Raw genomic sequence first — 22,187 nt, 5'->3', positions numbered from 1 at the left:
CGCCAGGACCAGCTGCATGCATGGCAAGCACATTAACCCCTAGACTGTCTCTCTGGCCTTATCTAGATATATATTTAAGATGGAATAGTAATTCTAGTCATCTTCCCAACAGGACCCGTGCACACGTGCTTCTGTCTCATTATACAGTAGATGTGCCCCATGGCTGTTACTTTCTCCTGTCCTGAACGTTTGTCTCCAGAGTTTTGTTAGTATAATGTTGCTGTACGATTCACTTGCACAGGTTTCCTCTGTGCAGACACGCTGATAGATCTGTCGGAGTGATTTGCTGAATTGGAGTGGCTGGGAGAAGCGGTCCATACATATGTGAGTCACATCATCTACACATCCGCCCCCACCAGCAGCTTTGAAGCACAGGTTCCCCCCAGCAGCTGCAGTTGAGCTGTTCTAGTCTCCTATTCACTTACTGCTTTTGTTATTTGGTTTTCTGTCTAGCAAACGCATTAATATCTGACTTTTCAAAGGACAAATGAGAAGCAGGTGAGTGATCTGCTTCAGCAGAATGCTGTGTATTGTTGAACGTGCATTCGGAGCAAAAGTTCCAGCTTCTTGAAAAGATGCTAGCGATTATTTCTATTCAAGGTATGGACATGTTGAGATCTTAAGAAATGAAGGAGCCTACTGAAGTTCTCTGAAGTTCTTTTTCCAAGAAAGGATCAGAGATGCAACTCAGAATATAAAGGTCAATCTTTTAGAGCCCTAGAAAAGTTCTTCCATTCCAGAGACAAGGGGATTTCGACTCCCAGTGAAAATAAAAAGATACTTTATATAAGGATCAGGAGAAGGTCCAGATTTAAGACCTATTCTGGGGGCCGGAGAGATAGTACAGAGGGTAAGGCGTTTGCCTTGCACACAGCTGACTCGGGTTCAATCACCTGCACCCCATTTGGTCCCCCAAGCATTGCCAGGAGTAGTTCCTGAGTGCAGAACCAGGACTAACCTCTGAGCATCGCCAGGTGTGACCCCCAAACAAAGCAAAACAAAACCAAAAAAAAGGATTTAAGACTTATTCAGCATTCCAGGATCTCTAATCACTCATCCCTATATGCAAAACTTCTTCTCTGAGAATCTTTTGAAAACAATTTTAGGGACTGCATCTGTAGGACAGCGGTGACAAAGATTCTCCCCCCCACTCCACCCCCACCCCCCATTTTATCTCCAGTGCCCAGGCTCTACTGGGACAAATGCTTCAAAGCAGAAGCTTTGTATCTGTTCTACATTTTCGTGTTCCCTAGCCTCCTGCCTGTGGCTTGTCTAATTCAGAAAAAAAAGAGAGTTCCTTGTATCAAAGGAAGGCTACTGGATGGAGCTGGAGCATTTTCCCTGTACTGGCAAACAAACGACTCAGAAACCCAAATACCAGCTTCATTTCAGGGCCAGGTTCTGCCAAGCAGTCTTGGCGAGGCTGTCTTGGAAGTAGGTAGCACCCTCTCCTGGGCTAAATCCAAATGTTTTTTATTTGTCCCGAGCTCCTCTTGGATAATGCCCGGCATTTCTGTTCCCATCACTGCCCCCTCATGGCCCTTTTGTTTTTCTTTGAACACTGCCTTGGACAGTTTGCAAATTCAAAGCCGTAATTAATGAGCCATGTCAAGGAAGGGAACAAGGACTTATTTTTGCTTAACTAGGAGCAGGGCTCCTGAATAGGGGGCTTGGTGGTGGTGGTGGTGGTGGTGGTGGCGGGTGGGGGGGGGGGTTGAAAATGATTCCAAGAAAGCTTATAGTCAATGTAGGCTAGGAATGTGAACACAAAGAACCGAACATGCACGCAGTATTGTTTTATGTTGGTGAAGGAAAGAGGGGGGACTCCTGAGTGTGCTCAGGGGCCTGGGGACCTCTCAGTGACATTTGGCCACTGGACTGCCAGGGTAGTGCAAGTACCTGAGGATGTGGTGGTGGTCAGGCCCCATGGTGCAGGGCCCCCGGTGGTTCTCGGGCGGGATACTAGAGGGTGGGTGAGGGCTTCGGGGTTCAACCTGGCAATGCTCAAAGAGCCTTGTGGAGCCAGGGATTGAACCCAGGAAGGGCACATGCATGACCCAACCACTCAAGTGTCTCCCGGCCTTGCAAAATGCGATGTTACAAAGTTGTAGAGTTCTTGTAGAACCATTACAAAATAGTCAAAGTGCTGCGGGCCCTCTGTATGGCAGGATTCCTAGAGCTATGGGGGGTGTTTGTTACCTGGCAGCTTCTTCATGAGATAGCAGATGCAAAGCAAGTAGCTGCCCAGAAACCTCACACTTGAGAGGAGCCTCCGGAAGCAGGAGTTCCCGGGGCAGGGCTCCCGTTGAAGCAGTTCAGGGTCACTGCAGATCATGAGCCTCCAGGACGTTGTGCCACCTGCCACCGCCTTCTGCCCTCCACCATCTCCTGTTGCTTCTCATTTAAATCGCCAGAAATAAAGAGATTTTAATGGTGTCCTCTCAACTCTATTCTGTCTTCTAGTTTTTAGTTTGTCCAAGCATTTATTCTAATCGACTTGAGTCTTGGACATGCCAAAGACCCTGGCCATTAGTTATTTTATCTCATGAGTCCAGCATTACATCTGCTTTCCTAAGTCATGTTTTGATGCAGCAATAATGAAAAACGGGGATAATAGTATTAGTATTTAGTGAGTCTTTACCTGAAGTTAGGCACCTAAAAGTTTTGTTTATGTAAATTTTATTTTATTTATCATCTAACGTGTACTGCTGCATGATAAGAACTATCCTTGTTATTTATTAGCTGCCAGATGAGGAAATTAAGGTTCAAAGAGAACTTTCCCACGAGTTAAGGATGGCGTCTGGATTCAGACGTCTAGCTCTCAAGAGAGGGTTTGGCTTTGACAGCAGATAGGTAAATGCTCAACTAAGCAACCCAAGAAACAATCGTGTCCTCAGGTATTTTTTTTTACATAAATATTTATGTGCTTTGAGCATCACAAATTTGAGCCCAGGAGGTGATAAAGCATTTCGGATGTCTCAAGCGTGTTTGCTGATAGAACGGGCTTGGAGGGCGGGACGGTTTACTCTCTCGAACAGCAGACACAGCACAGACCCCGGCGGGACAGCCAAGACCTGCCACTCACAGTGTTCCAGGAAGCTCCCCCAGAGCCTGACGTGCTGGATCTGCAGATCTTCATGACAACCTCACCTTCCAGAAGAGGCTCAGAAAGGCGGAGCAGCGTGCCCCGGACCATGCAGCTGGCCCTGTGACATTTGATCTAAGAGGAGTAGGGCCACTCAGCCACTTGTTCTCTTGGTGTCCTCTCAGGGAGCACCCGAGGGCTTCTGGGGACCATACTAAGTTTATGTGGGAACAGTCAGGTTCAGTGTTGGTCCCTTTCTAAGGGTCCTCTGGCTTCTTGAAAGATCCTCGTGGAGTGGAGTGGGGGCTGGGCAAGGAGGGGGAAGTGGGGCCAGTGTCTGTCCAGATTCACTCTCTGACCAGCATGTGCTCCGTCATCCTGGGGATTTGGAGAGCGTCTGCTCCAAGCAAACCCAGAACGGGCCACAAAGCATCATGCCAAGATCCAGGAGCTGTCAGAGACAGGACAGTGGGCAGGGCGCTCGCCTTGCACGTGTCCGACCCAGGTTCAATCCCTGGCACCCCATCTGGTCTCCAAAGCCCTGCTGGAAGTGAACCCTGAGCACAGAGCCAGGAATAAGCCCTGAGCACTGCTGGGTGTGCCCTCCCCGTCCCCACCCCCCTGAAGATCTAGGAGAGGAATGAAACTCTAACAGTGGTGTCCTTCTGAGGATCAGGAGTCAGTCTGGTGATCACGGGGACCCCAGTGATCACATCCTGGGAACTTCCTGAGTATAAATGGAGCAAGTGAATAATTGAGAGACAAGGAGAAGTTTATCCTTAGGTGTGAATTAAGTGTCCACTGAGGAACCTCTTTCCTCCAGATGCATCTGTAACAAAGGATTCCGGTTCGCGCTCATGAAAAATCTCTGAGCTACATCTTCACCTAAACTTTGAGCGCCAGCCTCTGCAGGCAGCGCCAGGAGGCAAATTCTGTTCCTCCAAGCCGCTGGATCTCTCTAGGCCTCCGTGTCCACCTCAGGGACACCGTGAGCTGGTCTGCTGAGTGAGAGTCAACATTTGGCAAATGCCAGGGACAGTAGCAGCTCTGCCCACTGTGCCAGGCCGGGTGAATGAATTGGTTGTGGCCACCGGCGCCTTCCATGGGCACCAGGGAAATTGTTCCCTTGGGTGGTGGGGAGGGAGGGGGGAGGGCTGGCGTGTGAGTGCAAACTTCTCAGTCCCAAGTTGAACCCAATCGTAGAGCAACAGACACCTGGCCCCCAATATAATTTCCTCTTGCAGCTCATTGCAGCCCTGAGGAAATGGGGGGGGCCCGGAGAGGGGAGGGGAGCGCCCCGGAGTGGGAGTGAGTGCGGCAGCCCCGTAATTTCCAGAGCCCCGCTCGGAGAGAGACTGACACGTAATTGTCAGATTGCTTTATGAGCGCGGCTTCCTGCCCCCTTCCGGGCCTCGCTCCCAAATGCGCTCATTCCCGTGGAAGCCTCGCTTCTCCCGCTCGCCCTTAATCGCTCCTTTCCTGCCCGCCCCGGGCCCGGCTCCGGGCGGAGCGATTTCCTAAATCACTCGCAAGTGGCTTGCAGGGCTGGCGCCCAGGGTGGGCTGCAGGGGAGCGTTTGTTCTAAGTGGCTTGTGACCCAGAGGTCAGAGATGCTTCCAAGCTGTTTGATGTCATTCCCCGGGGGCCTTCCTCACACCCTTCCCCCGTCCCCCCCTCCCCTCCCCAGTTCCGTCCCTCCAGAGTGGACTGGAGGGCTAAGGTCAGGAGGAGATTAGGGATGGAGTCCGGCTGCTCGGCCCTGGCCGCTGAGGCTGGGCCGCCCTCGGGGCTGGGCAGGCAGGTGAGGGGTGCGGGGAGGTCTGGGCTGGAGACTTCAGCCCTTCTACCCCCAGGCGCGGATGGGAAATCTCAGAATTGTGCATTGGAAACCAAGCTCTGAAAGATGCTTTGAAGAAGTTTCATTCTTGAGGCTGGGGCAATAGCACAGCGGGTAGGGCGTTTACCTTGCACACGGCCGACCCGGGTTCAATTCCCAGCATCCCATATGGTCCCCCCCCCCCCCCCAGCACCGCCAGGAGTAATTCCTGAGCTCAGAGCCAGGAGTAACCACTGAGCATAGCTGGGTATGACCCAAAAAGCAAAAAAGAAAAAAGTTTCATTCTTCCTGCCCCCCTCCTCTCCTCCCCCATTCCCTTTCTATCTCTCCCCTTTAACCTCCCCCCTCCCCAGTTTTAGGAGGAAGTGATAAGTCCTAAGATTTTATGCTTAACTTTACAATTTGAGGGATTTCAGAGGAAGCAGCAGGGGGCTTTTTGTATTTTAATGATGCATTTATTTTTATTACTAAAACAACATACAATCACAGTACAAATTTGAAACAGAGTCATTTCCACTGTTACATAGCATTTTGTGGATGCTTCCGGAAATGTCCTAGGCGGGCTCTTGAGCTTATACACATATACATATGTATAGACGGTTCTTCTTTTCACACAATTGGGAACAGATTGGACATCTTGTTCTACAACTTGCTATTTTCACTTAGCACATTTTAGATGTTTCCCACTTCAGAAAATCTAGTTTGCTCATTTAAAAACTGCATTTATTTTCTGAATGTATTAATGTGTTAAATCAGCTCCCTTCTGATGAGCATTTAGGGTTTTTTTTTCTTTATTACAAACCATCCTACATTTAAAAAGTGTAAATTTATATTTATAAATATAAGTATATAAATATAAGACAAACCTGCACATTGAGCTACGTATATTTTTTTAAATCTTAGGGATGTTAACATTTTGTTATGTTGAATTGTCAAATAAGATGTTGTCAGACTGTCCTTTATAAAGTTGCTGCCTTCTTAAACTTCAAACCAGTGTGAGAAAATGCCTAATTGCACACTTCATCACAAATACAGGTAAAATCAAGTTCTTTTACATCATCCGTTTGTGGATGGAGGATTGATGGGTCACATCCAGTGGTACTCAAGACCTTCTGGCTGTGCTTGGGAGTCACTCTTAGCGGTGCTCAGGGGACCATGTGGACCATATGGAAATGAACCTGGGTTGGCTGCATGCAAGGCAAATACCTTAACCCTTGTACTATCTCTCCAGCCTTACACTGTCAATCTTAAACATGAAGATATTTTACAATTAGTTAATTGGATACTTTCTTGATAGTGGGTTTTAATCTTATTGTCATATAAGGAAACCGTCTTTCCCCCTGCGAACATACATACTGTGTATGTAACTTTGACCATTTCCCCATTATATGATTTATTTGTATCTTACTGAGTTAAAGCTCTTTTTACAGAGAAAGGAAAATAGGTCTTTTTGTCATTGGTATTAGCATTACTTTCCCATTTTATTGGCATTTGGTTTTCATTTATATTTTTTTGGTATGACATTTGGAAAATTACTTTTATGGAAGGAACTATCAAATCTCTTTTTGCTTCTGGACATGTTTTGAAAGGCTTTCATAAACTAAGATTTAAAAAAATCATCAGTGCTGTCTAATTTTTTACAGATAAATCCCAAACTTCAACTAAAAAAAATCAGAGAATAGAAACAAACCTGTATTTTATTTCCACATACCTAATTGGTTATTTTCATGCTGTTCATTAGCTAATGCATCTTTTCCTGGCACTTTTAAAAATAAAATATCTTTTATAAGTTAAGATAAACTTATCTAAGACATGCTGAGTATTTCACAATGAGCTTTTCACGCTGCTTTTTAAACAAGAAAATCATTTAATCCTTGACTGACACGAAAGATAGCGAGGCCCATCTTCCAGAAAGATGCACTAATTAATGCTCTTATTTGCTCTTATTTGACAAATCTTTGTAAAATAAAGGATAAGAAGATGGTTTCCCAGAATCCGTGTTTTGCATTCATTCAGTCAGGGTGTTGCTTGTCACCATTATGTACAATGGGATCACAAACATGATTATAAACAGTATTTGTTCTCTGGAAGTTTATAATCAAACGGGGAAACTTCATATTCTCATTTCATGAAGCATGTGTGCATTTACAAACTCATTAGTGGGATCTTGAAAATGGGGACTTAACGTTTGCTTAATGGATTCAAGAAATAAGCTCTTGAACAATAGAAAGTTGAAACACAACATCAGGAAATATTATGAGGTATCTACATTTTAGGTTTATATTGCTTTTATGTGTTCCTGGGAGGTTTTGTGTGTCTTAGAAATAATTTTTTCCCAGAGAACCCATACAGAAATAGAACTTCAAGGTCTAGGTATGGGAAGGAGAGTATTATTATCCCCACTTTGCTGAATGAAAGTTCAGTGTCTTACCTCTGAATATTGCTAAGTAGCAATGGTAGAATTGTGATCTAGTCTTGGTGCTAAGCCAATAGCATCTCCAACTCTCTTCCCCAATCCTCCACCCCTCTACGTGCTATGTACTTGGACTTCATATATGTTGAGAGCACCTACCCAGTTCCTTTCCTAAGTCTCCCTATTTGAAACCTGTGTAGCTCAGGATATGTTCTGGTCTGCTAGGGCTGCCGTACTAAAACACCACAGACTGAACGGCTTCACAAGCTGCTGTTTCTCTTAGTCTTGTGGTTACAAGTTCACGATCAAGGTGTTGGCAGGATCTGCTGCTCCTGAGGCCTCTCTCCTTGGCTTGCAAATGGCAGGCCACTTCTTGCTGTGACTTTGCAGGGTCTTCCCTCCCTCTTGTCAGCGTATATCTCTGATGGCTTTCTCTGTCCAGAATGCCTCTTCAAAGGACTTAAGAGTGGATCGGGGACCTCATTTTAACTGAATCACTCTTCGAAATGTCACGTCTCAAATATCACATTGGGAGATATTGGGGGGTAGGGCTTCTACCTATCAATCTGAGGCTTGGGGAATGTCATCCAGTCCACAACAGGCTCATGCCTCCTTTGGTCAATGAGCTCTAAACTGGTTACTGCTGGGGATTCATTTTCTTTCCATCCTAGGAAAGGCTACTAGGTCCAGGTGATGAGAAAGATTTTATCACACTGTCTTGTCTCTCCCATTTGGATTGCTGATTCCTGGTATTCTACAGCTGTCTTGTGATCATGAAGTAAAAAATTGATCAGCACCAAAAAAGCATCCTTGCTGGCTAATGTTAAACAGGGGCCAAAAAGACCAGCAGTCTTCACAAAATTGTTGAGTTATGAATTTCTGAAAGCACCCATTTCTAGACTTTCTTGATAAGTAAAGAGGAACTGACAGTGTCTTAGATGGTTGGTTTGTTGGTTTGGTTTTCAGCTGAAAACATTCCTAACGAAAATGGAACTTCATTGTTTCTTTGTTGAACTGTTCTGACTCCCTGGGAAGCATGGCTGACCTGTTCCATATTAATTTTAAAACACTGTGATGCTGCTCAGATGCCCCCAGCTTCCCTTTAACTGCTTGCCAGCACTCAGCGGCCAAGAATTCACCTTAAACCTTCCTGAAGGCCTTTCTCTTTTCTGCTTATAGCAGCACCCCAGAGAGAGAGAGAGATTCAGGAGGTCACTTCCTGCCAAGTAGAATATGGCCTTTGTTTATTTCGATAAAGTTCTAAGGGCCTTCGGGGTTTTCATATTCAAAGACTTGATGAACAGATTTCTATCTCTGTGTGCATGAACTCTGATTTTTTTTAATGGTCCTTAGACATACTCTTTCTCACTCTGATCATCCTGAAGCCAGCCCAAAGAAATCAAGAGTCGAATTTCACACTCGAAAGCGGGCAGATTGTCTGGGCAAGGGTGGTGGAAAATGTCAAGAATGTTTCCTTATCTTGTCCTAAAGAGTAAGAAGATGGACATCTTTATCAGAAATCTTTACTTGTAATTATATCAGAAGTGTGCCTTGGGGGGCCAGATCAGAAGGGAATTATTGATTACTATGGTACCCACCAGTTCTCCTACCCACCCTTCCTTAAAATGTACTTCCCTATTTTCTTTTCCTGCAGGAACTCCTTGTGACTGTGTGGGCAAGATGTATTTTACTGGGGGGACATGAGTCCACCATCTTCCAACCTACCAGTTTGTGGCCATTACAACTCTTCTCACCCTGTATCTGGATCTCTCAAATAATTGGCCTATGAGTGGCAATTCAACTGGACCTTCATGGTACTAATTAGAAATAGGACTTATAGGGAAGGGATTTTCTTTCCCCATATCCCCCATTTTTAGATTCCTCTTTATAGCTTTACCACGTTATTTTATAGTTAAAATAAAGAGGACCTCTCTCCTCAGCTTTCCTCTTTCTGAGCAGCATGTCAAGTGGATTCCTTTATCCTGAGAAAAGAAGAAATGATGGGTGAAAAAAAGATTCCTCCATCCTGTGAAAGGAGGACATGACTGGTGCTATAGCACGGAAAGTCAAAAATTGAAATTATTCTGTCTTGGTTTGAATACAGTTTTGTGATTTGGGGCCAGTTATCCCTCCTTCCAATTGCCAGACCTCCAGTGCCCTCGTCTTTGAAAAGGGATGAAGATTCACAACATGGCATCGTTGGGAGACTTTGATATCTACCATTTGTCAAGGCTCTATCAGTATCTGCCATTGCATTGTACACACACACACACACACACACACACACTCCTTATCTGCTTTTGTCATCATTTTTATGCTGTGCCCTCATAATTATTTTGGTTTTATTTTCTGTGTGCATATGAGAGAGAGAGAGAGAGAGAGAGAGAGAGAGAGAGAGAGAGAGACAGACAGACAGACAGACAGATTGGATCATACCCAGTAGTACTCTGGGCAGTGATGCTCAGCAGACCACATGCTATGCCAGGGCTTTGAACTGCTTGTGAGACAAGTGGTTCGCCACCTGTACTATCTCTCCTACCCCACTCAGGTTTTATTTGATCAAATTTACATTCTTACCTTTTCCGGAGGGGTATAAGTTTAGGGTTAAATAAAAGGTACAAACAAGTATAAAGCTATTTTTGCCTATCCTTCACCCAGTTTCTCATGTTTTCTTATTCCCCTTCCCTTTTCTATTTGCCATTGTTGTGATGACCTGAGGCCATATACACTTGGTTGTGGTGCTCACACCCACAAGACTGAGGGATGTTGGAGCTAACGCACTTTGTGATGACACCAGGGATGCCCCAAAGCAGAGCAGTCAGGATGGTGGGTACCTGTGGGCAGTGCTGGGGTTGGGTCTGTTTGTGGCATCTCACTCTCGAGGTAGGTGCTCTGTCACTGAGGCTGTCCCTGACCACCCCTTCTCCCATCTTTACCCTCTTACATGCTGCGGTACATTTGTCAAAACCAAGGCACTAAGAGACATTAGAAGGTTACGAAAATGACTCAACTTGAGACTCCATGTCATTGCCTTGGTTGTCCTGTCTCCCCAGAGTCCTTTGGTTTGAGATTTGCCCATCACTTCAACAGTCTTTGGAGTGAGCTCTGGACTTTTGAGTAGATATGGGAAACTCTGTGCCACTACCCACAGCCCCTCCCTTTTCTGTTCAGTGAGCTCAAAGGCAACACTAGAAAACTTTCATCAAAGGAAATGAACTGCGTCTTTCCCCTTGGAAGCTGTGTATCTGCCTTTGGAGGAGATCCTTCTAGAAATCGCTGTGAACAAATGGGTTCTCTGTAGCCCTGTATCACATTATAAATTGCATAGTTCACAGTGGTCTCAGTAAATTGTACCATCTAGCCTAAGTATGTGGTAGGTCAGACCACTAAGATGAGGGCAGCTACCCTCTGTGATGTTCACAGAGCCATGAATCCATTCTGCCATTCTCCATGACTATGTCTTGACAGAGGCCAGAAGGGTACTCTGAGGCCAGCTGGTGGCCTGGGGAAACTTTAGCATATTGTGGTAAGCGTGTGAACTGGTGACTCTCATTTCTGTTGAACTTAGGCGGACATCAGAAGCTCTACCTGTCATCCCTCACCTAGAGCCCACCCCATTGGGCCCTTTTGGATAACCCAACAGTTACGCCTTCAAATGCTAGCTGTCTGGGACCAAGAATTCATTTTTAAAGGAAGAAGATCATCTCCAGTCGAACAGATCTGCAGCTGAACACACGAATACCTTCTGGGGCTCAGCACTTTTCCATTCATGGTCATGTTCAGACAGGCCCAAAGGACATCTGAGGCCCATTAAGTCCAGATTTACATTCTTCTCCAACAAATGGCAGTACTTCAGAAAGTTTGTTTATTTAACATAAAGTACAATTTTTAAAAAAAGTTTTAGTCCCTAGAGTACAGGAGTTTATGTGACTTTATGCCCTTCTTTCTGGGGTAGAATAAACAAAACAGGGAAATGGCAAACTCTTTAGAGTTTTCCCTTTCTCCTTGTGGATGGTTAGGTTTTTGTTTTGTTTTGTTTATAATACTGTGGGGTAAAACTTCCATGTAGGATGGAAAAAAAAAATAGCAATACTGTTTTCTCTAGAACAGAGTTGTTTGTGTTCCCATTTCTGGAAGCTGATTAGTTTTGGAAAAGCTTGCTCCTTCCTTATCACCTTTCTATTAACTTTATTCTTTCTGCCTCAAGTTAGGAAATTAGTTTTATTGTGTGTGTGTGTGTGTGTGTGTGTGTGTGTGTGTATGTGTATGTGTGCGCGCACACGCGCACGCGTGCATGTGTTTATGTGACGTCTTGGGCGGGATCTTGGACTCAGAGGCACACAATTATTTAAAGCTGCCTCTTATATAAATGTGCGTGTGAGAGTGTGTGCGCATGTGAATTGCCTTCTTAGAGCATGAGGTAAACCCTGTAGGGTTGACCAGTCCTAGCAGGGCTTCTGTTTCGTGTTGGGTCACACCTGTCCTGTGGGTACCCGGGGCTTACTCCAGGCCCTGCACTCAGGGATCACTCCTGGCTGAGCTTGAGGAACCACATGAGATGCCAGAGACCTGGGTGGACCCCAAGCTACACAAGTGCCCTCCCCTTGTACTCTCCAGCCCCACCAGCAGGATTTTTTTTTTTTAAACTAACCAAATACACAGTTCAGAGTAAGGAGAAATCATTAGAGCCAGACAGTTCTTCCAAAGTGAGTTTCAGTGATTATTTCTAGTTGATTAGCTTAGTGAAGCCATTTTGTGCAGGAACTTCTTATCTGGTAGAGTGCATGGGGCAGAGAAGAGTGCACAGATTGGCATTAGAGAAACAGAGGGATGATAAGTAAACACAAATACTCTTACGATATTTAATTGAAAAGTATGTCCTGACACGAACTGTCTTAAAATGTTATACAATTGTATGTTGCTGATGTTGATCTTTGTTAGACAGTTAGCTGAGGGTTGGAGAGATAGTACAAGGGATTTTCTCCTCAGTGCATTAGTAGGTCAACACTCAACATGAAAAAAAATCCAAGGGATGATCAGACTCTGGTTTTACTTGAAATACATCATCATACTAAATATTGCTAGAAATAAATGGACCCTGGAAGGAGTTTGAGATGATTTTTTTTATTGCAGTTATATTTATTGCACGCAGAATTTGGTCTTTCTGCCAAGAGTTTTATCATGCATTTAAATGACACTTAGGGTTGTTTTTGGGGAGAATGATATGGAGAATGATCTTGCTCTTATTTCAGAGGTGAGAGACACAAGATGGAGAGGTTTGGCATCAAGTCTCACAGTCGATTGTTGACAGCCATAGATCTTGGCCACAGACCTTTAACGGGGGCTGGGAATCAGTGTTCTGAGCTCCTTCCCGACTCAGGGCTCTGCTGACTGTCCTGGCCAGCTCTCAGAGTGAGACTGAGGACCCAGGGATCCTGGAGGATGTGCCAAACCCACTTTTCCTATAAATAGTCTCAGGGGAGGCGGGACTACAGAGTGAAGGCCAGGTCCTACGGTGGCAGCCCAGAGGTGGGACTGGACGTAGACTCTTGTTGCCCTTTACTTGCCCAAGTCTCCATTGCTCCCACTCTCAGGCGCCAGACAAGAGCTAGAAGAGGTCCCGCTCTGCCACTTCCTCCCCTCTGAGACTCACTGTCTAGCTCTGATGCTGCTTTTCTTGATGTCTGTCATCATGATGTTAAGACCCATTGTGTCAACATACTATATTTGAGAGCTGTTGAAAAGGCACCAGTTTTGGAGGATGTTCCAAGGGAGAGCCAGGGTGGTTTCCTATCCCACACATGTCCTAGTGGCTCCTTTCTTTAAATGCGCCTGTCTAATGAGTCAAGAATATTCCATTAACCAGAGGGCATGGCTGCCAGTAGGAGCGTTCCAAAGAAAATAAATGAAATCTTGTCTACTCAGCGCTGTTTTGATGGCCAGTCTCTTTCTATTTACTTTTTAGTATTTTTTACATTTAAGATTTTTAAACACTATAATTTGCAAAGTTGCTCATAGGGGTTATTTCAAGCATGTAGCCACTCAGTGTTCCAATCCCACCATCAGTGTGACCGTCCCTCCACCAATGTTCCCCGTTTCCCACCCATCTCCCAAGTCTTTCCACTTAGCAGACACAAACCAATTAACTTCAGATTGTTTGTTATAACAAAATGGCAAATGGAATTATCAAGAAATAGATCAAGGGGCTGGAGCGATAGCACAGCAGGTAGGGCATTTGAATTGCACGCGGCCGACCCGGGTTCGATTCCCAGCATCCCATATGGTCCCCTGAGCACCGCCAGGGGTAATTCCTGAGTGCAGAGCCAGGAGTGACCCCTGTGCATCACCCGGTGTGACTCAAAGAGCAAAAAAATATAAATAAAAAGTAATAAATAAATAGATCAATAAGGGCTGGAGCGATAGCACAGTGGTAGGGCATTCGCCTTTCACAAGGCTGACCCGTGTTCGATTCCTCCGCCCCTCTCGGAGAGCCCGGCAAGCTACCGAGAGTATCGCGTCCCCGAGGCAGAGCCTGGCAAGCTACCCGTGGTGTATTCGATATGCCAAAAACAGTAACAGTAAGTCTCACAGTGAGAGACGTTACTGGTGCCCACTTGAACAAATCGATGAGCAACGGGATGACAGTGACAGATCAATAATAGTCAATTTGTATCATTATTATATTTTACAACAGTGGAACTAAAATCATTGTCTGAGGATTTACTGAGCTTTTTTGGTGCTGGTTGAGCCTTTGTGTTTCCTCATTGATCTTGGCGGGCTTCTACGCAACTTTCCATCAAATTTGCTGTGCTCCTACTGGGACATTGGTACTATAAAATAAGGATGCAGCTGCACGCACCAGGATGTGGAGCTGGACCATTTATATATCAGGGGAAGTTTGAATGTCCCAGAATGACAGTATGCTCAACCCCATCCCAAGAAAGTCTCAGAGTTTTCAGCTTGGGGAATCCATCCACCTGAGATGGTTCAGCAGTTTGGCATCTTTTTCCAATCTCTTTTGAATCATGGTGCCTGGACTATTCCTTCTCAGGTTGTATTATGTTAGAGCAAATTTACATTGAAAGGCCTGGGAATGTTTTCATAGCTACCTTGTAGTTCAAAATCTACAGCATTCTATATTTTTCTCTCTTCTATGTCTAGATCATTGGTTGAAAAGCAATCAGATACTGAAAGAGGACAATAGCTCTTTGGAGTCATTGGTTTACAGATCATAGCACTGAATGCAATTACAGTCACAATCACTAATAGCAATTATTAGCACTTTCAGATGTGATCTATTGCACAGACTTCATAAAACTGCTCATTTAGCTCTCTAAATGAGAGACTCAAGTGAGTCTGGGGAGTGAAGAAAACCCCATCAAATAACCGGAATTAATCATTACTTTCATTTTAGAAAATTTGAAGTTTTTTGGGTTGAAATTGACAGCTGCAAGGCTATAATATTGAATGGGCAAATGTTCTCCTCAAGCTCCAAATTTACCTGCTTGCTCTCAGCCTCTTATTTCAGATGAGGTATTTCTTATTTTTAGTTCAGTAGATAAGTGAAGCCATGAAGCCAAATGGAAAATAATCTAGACTTGGTCTTAGATAGACCTGACTTCAAGTCCCAGCTCTCTCACTCATTTGCCATATGTGGTAATGAGTGAATTATGTAACCTCTCTGAGCTTGTATTTAACCAATTATAAAGGCACCCAGTGAGTAGAAGTAAGATTTTGAGATACCACAATAAAGTTATTAAGAGCAGAGACTTTATTTAATTTTAATTTTATTGTTTACTGTTTTATTTATTACTATTTTACTTTTAATTTTTAAATTATTTTTTTTTAATTTTAAAGAGCAGAGACTTTAACGTCATCTGAGCTTTAGTCTAAATCCCAGCTACACGATCATGGACAGGTCACTTAGCCTTGCTCTGCTTCTATTATCTCATGTGTAAAACAGTGATAACAATAATACCATCTACATTGTGAGCTAGGGAAGCAGCAGGGTCAGTCCCTTTTTTCCGGGCCTCTGAACCTCTTGGAGAGCCTGGCAAACTACCGAGAGTATCCCACCCGCACAGCAGAGCCTGGCAAGCTACCTGTGGCAGATTCGATATGCCAAAAACAGTAACAACAAGTCTCACAATGTAGACGTTACTGGTGCCCGCTTGAGCAAATCGATGAACAGCAAGACAACAGTGCTACAGTGATACATTGTGAGCTGAAATGATGAGTCATAGAGGAATTTGTTAGTAGGTTAAGGAGGCACTCAGAGGAAAAGATTGAATACCATGTTTGAAGGAGAAGAACTAAGGCAGATTGGGTAGCTGATTATCCAAGCATTCCACTTACACAGTTGAATGAAAGCAGAGCATAACCCATCTAGTTGGTTCATGTGTGTGTAAACCTCTAAAGCATTTGATTGATGTTAGTGAACTTCCTCAGGGCTGACTTGCTCTAAAGCTCTGGTGAAGTAGAGCGCCAGTTCTAATGGTAAGTTTATTGATGTGCCACCAACCTATGAGATTTAGATGGACAAAACCCTCCTAGAGAAAACCTGGCATTCCCCACTGTTTCCTTTCAACCCACACCATGTGGGCTTTAATTATGTTTATATTCTCATAACTGAGTCTATAATAAATGATTAAGCCCTATCCTACATATTTCATCAAGTCCTTCCAAGTATCTAATGCTTCCAGGAACTTATTACACATGAGAGTTTAGTGTGATAATCATTTTGCAATGTATACATATATCAAATCATTATGTTGTACATCTTAAAGGAACACAATGTTATTCTTCAATTATTTCTCACTAAGACTTGGGCAAAACGATCAAATTTCATTTCTCTTCTATGTTAACATCTTGTATAGTTCAGGACAGGGTGTAGTAACTTCATTATATCGAATGATCATCTACTAAGGACTGCTGCTACATTCCAACCCCGTGTGAGGAACTTTTCATTGATAGTTTCTTTTGCTGTGAAAAACTTTTTAGCTCAATGTAATCCCTCATTTGTTGTTATTTTTATTTCTTTTGCATTTGGTGTCAAATCCCAAATCTTTTCCAAGACCCAAGCCAACTTGCTTACTATCTTTCTTTTCTTCTAGGAGTTGTAAACTTCAGGTCTTCAAATCTTTAATCCATTTAGAAATGACTTGCATGTGGTATAAAATAGGGATCCAATGAAATATTTTTTTGTATGTGAATATCTAGTTTTCCCTATATAATTTATTGAAATGATTGTTTTTCCCCACTGGTACATTGGCTCCTTTGCATAACTTAATTTACCATTGGGTGAAGAGATACAGGGGCCAAGGCACTTGGCTTGCATGAAGCTGACCCTGATTCAAGTACCTGAAACCACATCTGATCCCTCAAGCACTTCTAGGGATCATTATCTGAGAGCAGAACCAGGAATAGCCCCCAAACACCAGTAGCAAAATAAATAAATAACATTCCCTTCAAAAATAAATAACTTGATGAAAGATACATGGTTTTATTTAGGGGCCATCTCTTTCTAATGATCTGTATCCCTATTTTTATGCTCCTACCTGTTGTTCTTGTTGTAATTATTTGTAATATTATCATCATGTAATATAATAATATAATAATTGTTTGAAGTCAGGAATGTTTCTAGTTTTGTTATTTTTTTCCTTTTAAGATTACTTTAGTTACTTAGGGTCTTTTGTGGTTCCTAACAAATTTTAGAATTCTTCCATTTCAACAAAATATACCATTGAGGCTTTTAGTTTTTGTTTTATTGTGTGGGGATCTCCCTGAGCAGGCCCAGGGCATTTCCTGGCAATCCCTGGCCAGTCTGGCCAGCAGCTCAGTGCTCAGGCCCAAGGAGGGAGTGTTGCTCTGACTCGATGGTACCAAGGAACACCAGGACCACCTTCACCATGCTTGGGTGGTGGTCCTAGCCACTGTCTGTTCTCAGTGGTTTCAGATGCTAAGTGTTTCCAAAACATAGGGAATGCCCGTTTTTTTCTTCAGGCCCCTGTAAAACTACTAATTGCTAGCCTCTTCCCCTCCTCAACTCAGGATAAGTGGAAATTTGACATTCAGGCAAGTCTGGTTAAATCAGTGCAGTCTAACCCCTGTCCAGCTTCCTAGCAGAAGGAAACAGGAATGTTTCTGCTTACCTGCTGCAGAGAGAATAGTTGCTGGCAGTACTTACCTTACTGATCCAGAGAGAACAGTTGCTGGCAGTACTTTTGCACCACACCCCCCCCAAAAAAGTTTGTTTTATGAGGATTGGGGGGACTTGTGAATGCTAACCCTCATTAGTTCCAAAGCCTGCTGGTGTGGGAGCATTTGGTTAGAGTGGCAGCTGGAAGAGCCGGGACCCTAGACTTAGGGACAAGCGTCTTCCGGGGAGAAGCCGGAGATTCGGTTGTAATATTGTCACGAACTGTGGGGAGATTGTGGGAGATGTACCCAACAACTCTTTCAGGATTCCCTGGGGGTGCTAGTCCTCTCTTCCACGAAGACCCATTAGGAACCTCACTTAGCTCTCAGAGCGAGTTCTGTTTCCTCCCAGGGAGGAGAGGGGGTGATCGCCCAGTTCTGTCCGATCCCTCTTTGCTGAGCTGGGCAAAAAGGACTGAGCATAGCCATAATAAGGGCTGGGGAACATCTGACATGCAGACCATCTGAAGCCCGTGAAATCACGTGGTCTGGCCCTGGTACCTGATGGGACACACACGTGTGCTTCTCATTGGCTGCTTGGCATCCATCTCCCTGTTTTGAATGGCCTCTGACTGCTGTTACAAATATCTAGATGCCCTTGGCAGGAGAGAGGTGCCCTGTTCCTGCCACTGAGTTTGCCTGTGTATCCTCTTAACGGTTTCTTTGTTTCCTGGAGTCCTAAGGGACTGATGGATATGTCGAGTTGGTCCTCAAAACTAAGTGCTTAGGGACCTCTCCCTCAGGTGGCTGTCTGACAGTTGGGGTACTGAGTGTATGACCTGAAACCTTCACTCTCCAGAAAAAAAATCTGGGAGTTGGGGGTAAATTTCCAGTTCTAAGCTATGATGCTGGCATGGGGGTTGTGGTAAATACTTTTCTTTTTCTTTCTTTTTTTAAAGACTTAAAACCTTGCCTAACAGTTTTGATGTGGGTGTTTTACTTGTCCACAATGTAGGAATCAGTTATTACCCAGACTCTGGATTTCTAGATTTCTCTCAGAGAGAGTTGATCCATGTGGATCTCTTTATTCAGCTTTTCCAAGGGAGGAGGGAGTAACGGGGCCTCCTGTAACTTTATTCAATGGGTAGAATTTTCATTTGCACTGAATCATGTGACTGGACTGAATGCCATTTAATTGTGCCTTTAAAATTGTCCAAAAGGTAAACTGTCATGTACATTTTACCGTGAGAATTTTTTTTAACCAATCTGGAATGAAACATGAAAACTTACTTTTTCGTATTACTAAAAGTCATTTGATTAGTAGAACTTCTTAGTTTTGTATTAAAAATAGAAGCATTGGGTCCGATCATGGCGTCTTTGCTGAGGGTCACATTGAACTTCGAGGTGCTTCGAGGCCGTCTTTAGGAGTCTGCATCATGGCAGAAGATATCAAGAGGAAAATCAAGAACTTTTGATTTTCCCCTTTTGATAGCCACTTCCCCAACCAGAACCAAATCCAGAACTGCTGGCAGAACTATCTGGACTTCCATCACTGTGAGAAGGCCATGAGTGCTAATGATACCAGTGTGTGTACAAGTCCATCTGCCCCTTGTCCTGGGTGTTGACTTGGGATGACAGCCAGGCAGAAGACACGTTTCCTGGAAAGATCTGAATCGGCCCCACCCCTTCTGTTCTCTGTCCCAGGATGCTGAAGAGGGACCAGGGCACCTGGGGATTCCTGCCCTGGGATCCTCAATCATGACTTAACTAATAAATACTGACAACCTCTGAAAAAAAAAATAGAAGCATTAACTCAAAATAATCCAGTGGATCAGCTTCTCCTATCCCCAATACTTTTTCTAATTTGTTCTTATTTTTTTTTTTTTAGGATGAGAACATCATTTTATTTTTAATCTTTAAAATTTTATTGAATCACCGTGAGATAGTTACAAACTTTCATGTTTGGGTTGCAATCTCACAATGATCAAACACCCATCCCTCCACCAGTGCACATTCCCCACCACCAATATCCCGGGTATACCCCCCCTTTCCCACCCTCCTGTTCTTTATTTGGGGGCCACACCCTTCAATGCTCAGAGATTACTCCCGTCTCTGCTCTCAAAGATCATTCCTGGTGGGGCTCAGGGGATCATCTGGCACCCTGGCAATAATGCAAGATAGGCCTATGCAAGGTGGGCCTTATCCGCTGTACTATCTCTTCAGCCCCTCAGTCTTTCTCTTTATGATGGAACACTTATGTAATATATAAAAAAGTTGTCTTCTTTTATGGGCTGGAGCGATAACACAGCAGGTAGGGCATTTGCCTTGCACACAGCTGACCTGGGTTTGATTCCTCCGTCCCTCTCAGAGAGCCCGGAAAGCTACTGAGAATATTATGCCTGTATGGCAGAGCCTGGCAAGCTACCCGTGGCGTATTCGGTATGTCCAAAACAGTAACAAGTCTCACAGTGGAGATGTTACTGGTGCCTGCTCAAGCAAATCGATGAACAATGGGATGACAGTGCTACAGTGCTACAGTCTTCTTTAAGATCATGAAAATAATCTTTATATTTTTCGAGCAGCTTTGTTTGAACTTCCACATTTAGATCTCTAGTATGTTTGTCAGGGGCCTCCCAAGGTGCTGGGGGTAGAACCTGGCTCGGTGCCTGCCAGACATGTGCTACAGCCTTGACAGCTATTCCCTCAGTCCCATTTTAATTGTATTCATGGGTATGGTTTGAAATAGAGATCATGATTAGTCTTTCCTTATGAACATTCAGTTAACTCAGGCCAGTTGAAAGAAATCTCTCCCCACATTATTACCTCAGATGTTGGGGTTCTGACCCTCCTGCTGTTTCCTTATCAGCTCGTCTAACCTTATATGAATTATTGTAGACAACTGATGCCTTAATTAATAGAACCTTATAACAAGTCTCGACACTTGGTAGCTTAAGTCCCCTAAATATTCTCTGTAAGGCAAACTAAGGGAAGTTGAGATCATACATAATTTTCAGGGAAGGAATCTTACATATCATATACTGTCCCTCCTCAACTATTTTTGTTGGGGGCTGCATCTGGTGATGCTCAGGGGTAACTCCTGACTCTGTACTCAGGAATCATTTCTCGTGGTGTTCAGGGGACCCTATGGGATATTGGGGATCGAAGCTGGGCTGGCCGTATGCAAGACAAGTGCCCTACCAGCTGCACTATCTCTCCAGCCCCACTTATTTATTTATTTATTTATTTGTTTGTTTGTTTATTTATTTATTTTCCAATAAATGTTGAGATACTCCTTCAATCACCAATCCTCACAGAAAGCCAAAGATGTTTGAAAAGTGGTTCTATGAGGTTTGGGTTGGGGTGAGGGAGCTTTGAATCAAAATTTCTGCTGTCATAGGCTGATTCCCCAAATACTTTGTTGTCAGGTAGATGAGCCTCGCAGAGTTCTGTCTAGCAAAATCAGGACAAGGAGCACATTATAATTTACATTACAAGGAACACATTCCAATGATGTGTGGTCCAGAATTAATCAAATTTGTGGCATCGTGCAGTATAAAAATCCTCTTTGCTTTTTTCTTTTCTTTTGCTTTTTGGGTTACACCCAGCAGTGCTCAGGGGTTACTCCTGGCTCTGCACTCAGGAATAACTCCTGGTGGTTCTTGGCTTGGGGGACCATATGGAATGCCGAGGATTGAACCCGGGTCGGCTGCATGCAAGGCAACCACCCTATCTGCTGTATAATCGCTCCAGCCCCTTCATGTGGTTTTTTTTTTTTGTTCGTTGTTTTTGTTTTTATTTTTGAAGGTCATCTGGTGGATCCTGGGACCATGTGGAAAGCGTTTACTCCAGCTTGATGCAGCTGTTGATGTCTTCAGTGAAATATAACAGCAAAAATAATAATCTTTATGGGTTTACTTTGAACTTTTCTTCAGAGTCTCTCCCAAGCAGTGCTTAGCGGCCTTCTGGGCTACTCCTGGTGGTTCTGCTAAGGTCCAGCACTCCTGGGGACCACTGGGCCATTCAGGGGTGCCCAGAGGACCATGTGGTGGCAGGAATTGAACCTCTGCATGCCAGGGATACTCTAAAGCCCTTTGAGCTGTCTCCCCAGCAAGAATAATCCTCTCTAATTTGTGTGTTTTAACTCATATTTATTATGTGAATGTACACACATAGTTATCATATGATTAAGTCTTTAGTGTATCGAGATTGTAATATGCAAAAATTTTGAGAGTCCATTTCTCTGTGTTTGTTAGAGTCACTGGTGAGTTCCCTACAGTGCCTGGAGCAAGATACTGGAAGAAGACACTGGAGCCCCGGGCAGGCAGAGACTTGGGACACTGGGCCATCAGCAGGTAATTCTGATGTCAACCTGGTCTGCTGTGTAAATGGAAACCACTGAGTGAAAGGTTTCTAAGAAGAAAGGGTTTGTTAGAGGGTTTGGAGATGGACTTTGAATACAGCATGTCTATTTGGATAAACCACTTTCCAGGAGGGACTGGAGCGATAGCACAGCGGATAGGGCCTTGCACTCGGCCAATCCGGGTTGGATTCCTCCGCCCTTCTCGGAGAGCCCGGCAAGCTACTGAGAGTATCTCGCCCGAACGACAGAGCCTGGCAAGATCCCCGTGACGTATTTGATATGCCAAAATCAGTAAGAACAAGTCTCACAATGGAGACGTTACTGGTGCCCACTTGAGCAAATCGAAGAGCAATGG

General features: G+C 44.2%; 1 long non-coding RNA gene and 1 pseudogene across 1 annotated transcript in view; both read left to right on the top strand.

Moving 5' to 3' along the window:
* Window positions 1-21,798, top strand: part of LOC129406095 (uncharacterized) — a 236,044-nt gene extending 214,246 nt beyond the window's left edge. Inside the window, exon 3 of the long non-coding RNA XR_008630795.1 lies at window positions 21,726-21,798. This is a non-coding gene — a long non-coding RNA (uncharacterized LOC129406095). The remainder of the gene's footprint in view (window positions 1-21,725) is intronic.
* Window positions 18,909-19,144, top strand: LOC129406094 (cytochrome c oxidase subunit 6B1-like; annotated as a pseudogene).
* Window positions 21,799-22,187: the final 389 nt, after the last annotated feature.

The sequence above is a fragment of the Sorex araneus genome, chromosome 6 (assembly GCF_027595985.1).
Source record: "Sorex araneus isolate mSorAra2 chromosome 6, mSorAra2.pri, whole genome shotgun sequence".
In the NCBI taxonomy this organism is placed as follows: Eukaryota; Metazoa; Chordata; class Mammalia; order Eulipotyphla; family Soricidae; genus Sorex; species Sorex araneus.
The sequence above is the reverse complement of the archived record's forward strand: the minus strand, read 5'-3'. Positions and strand labels throughout refer to the sequence as shown.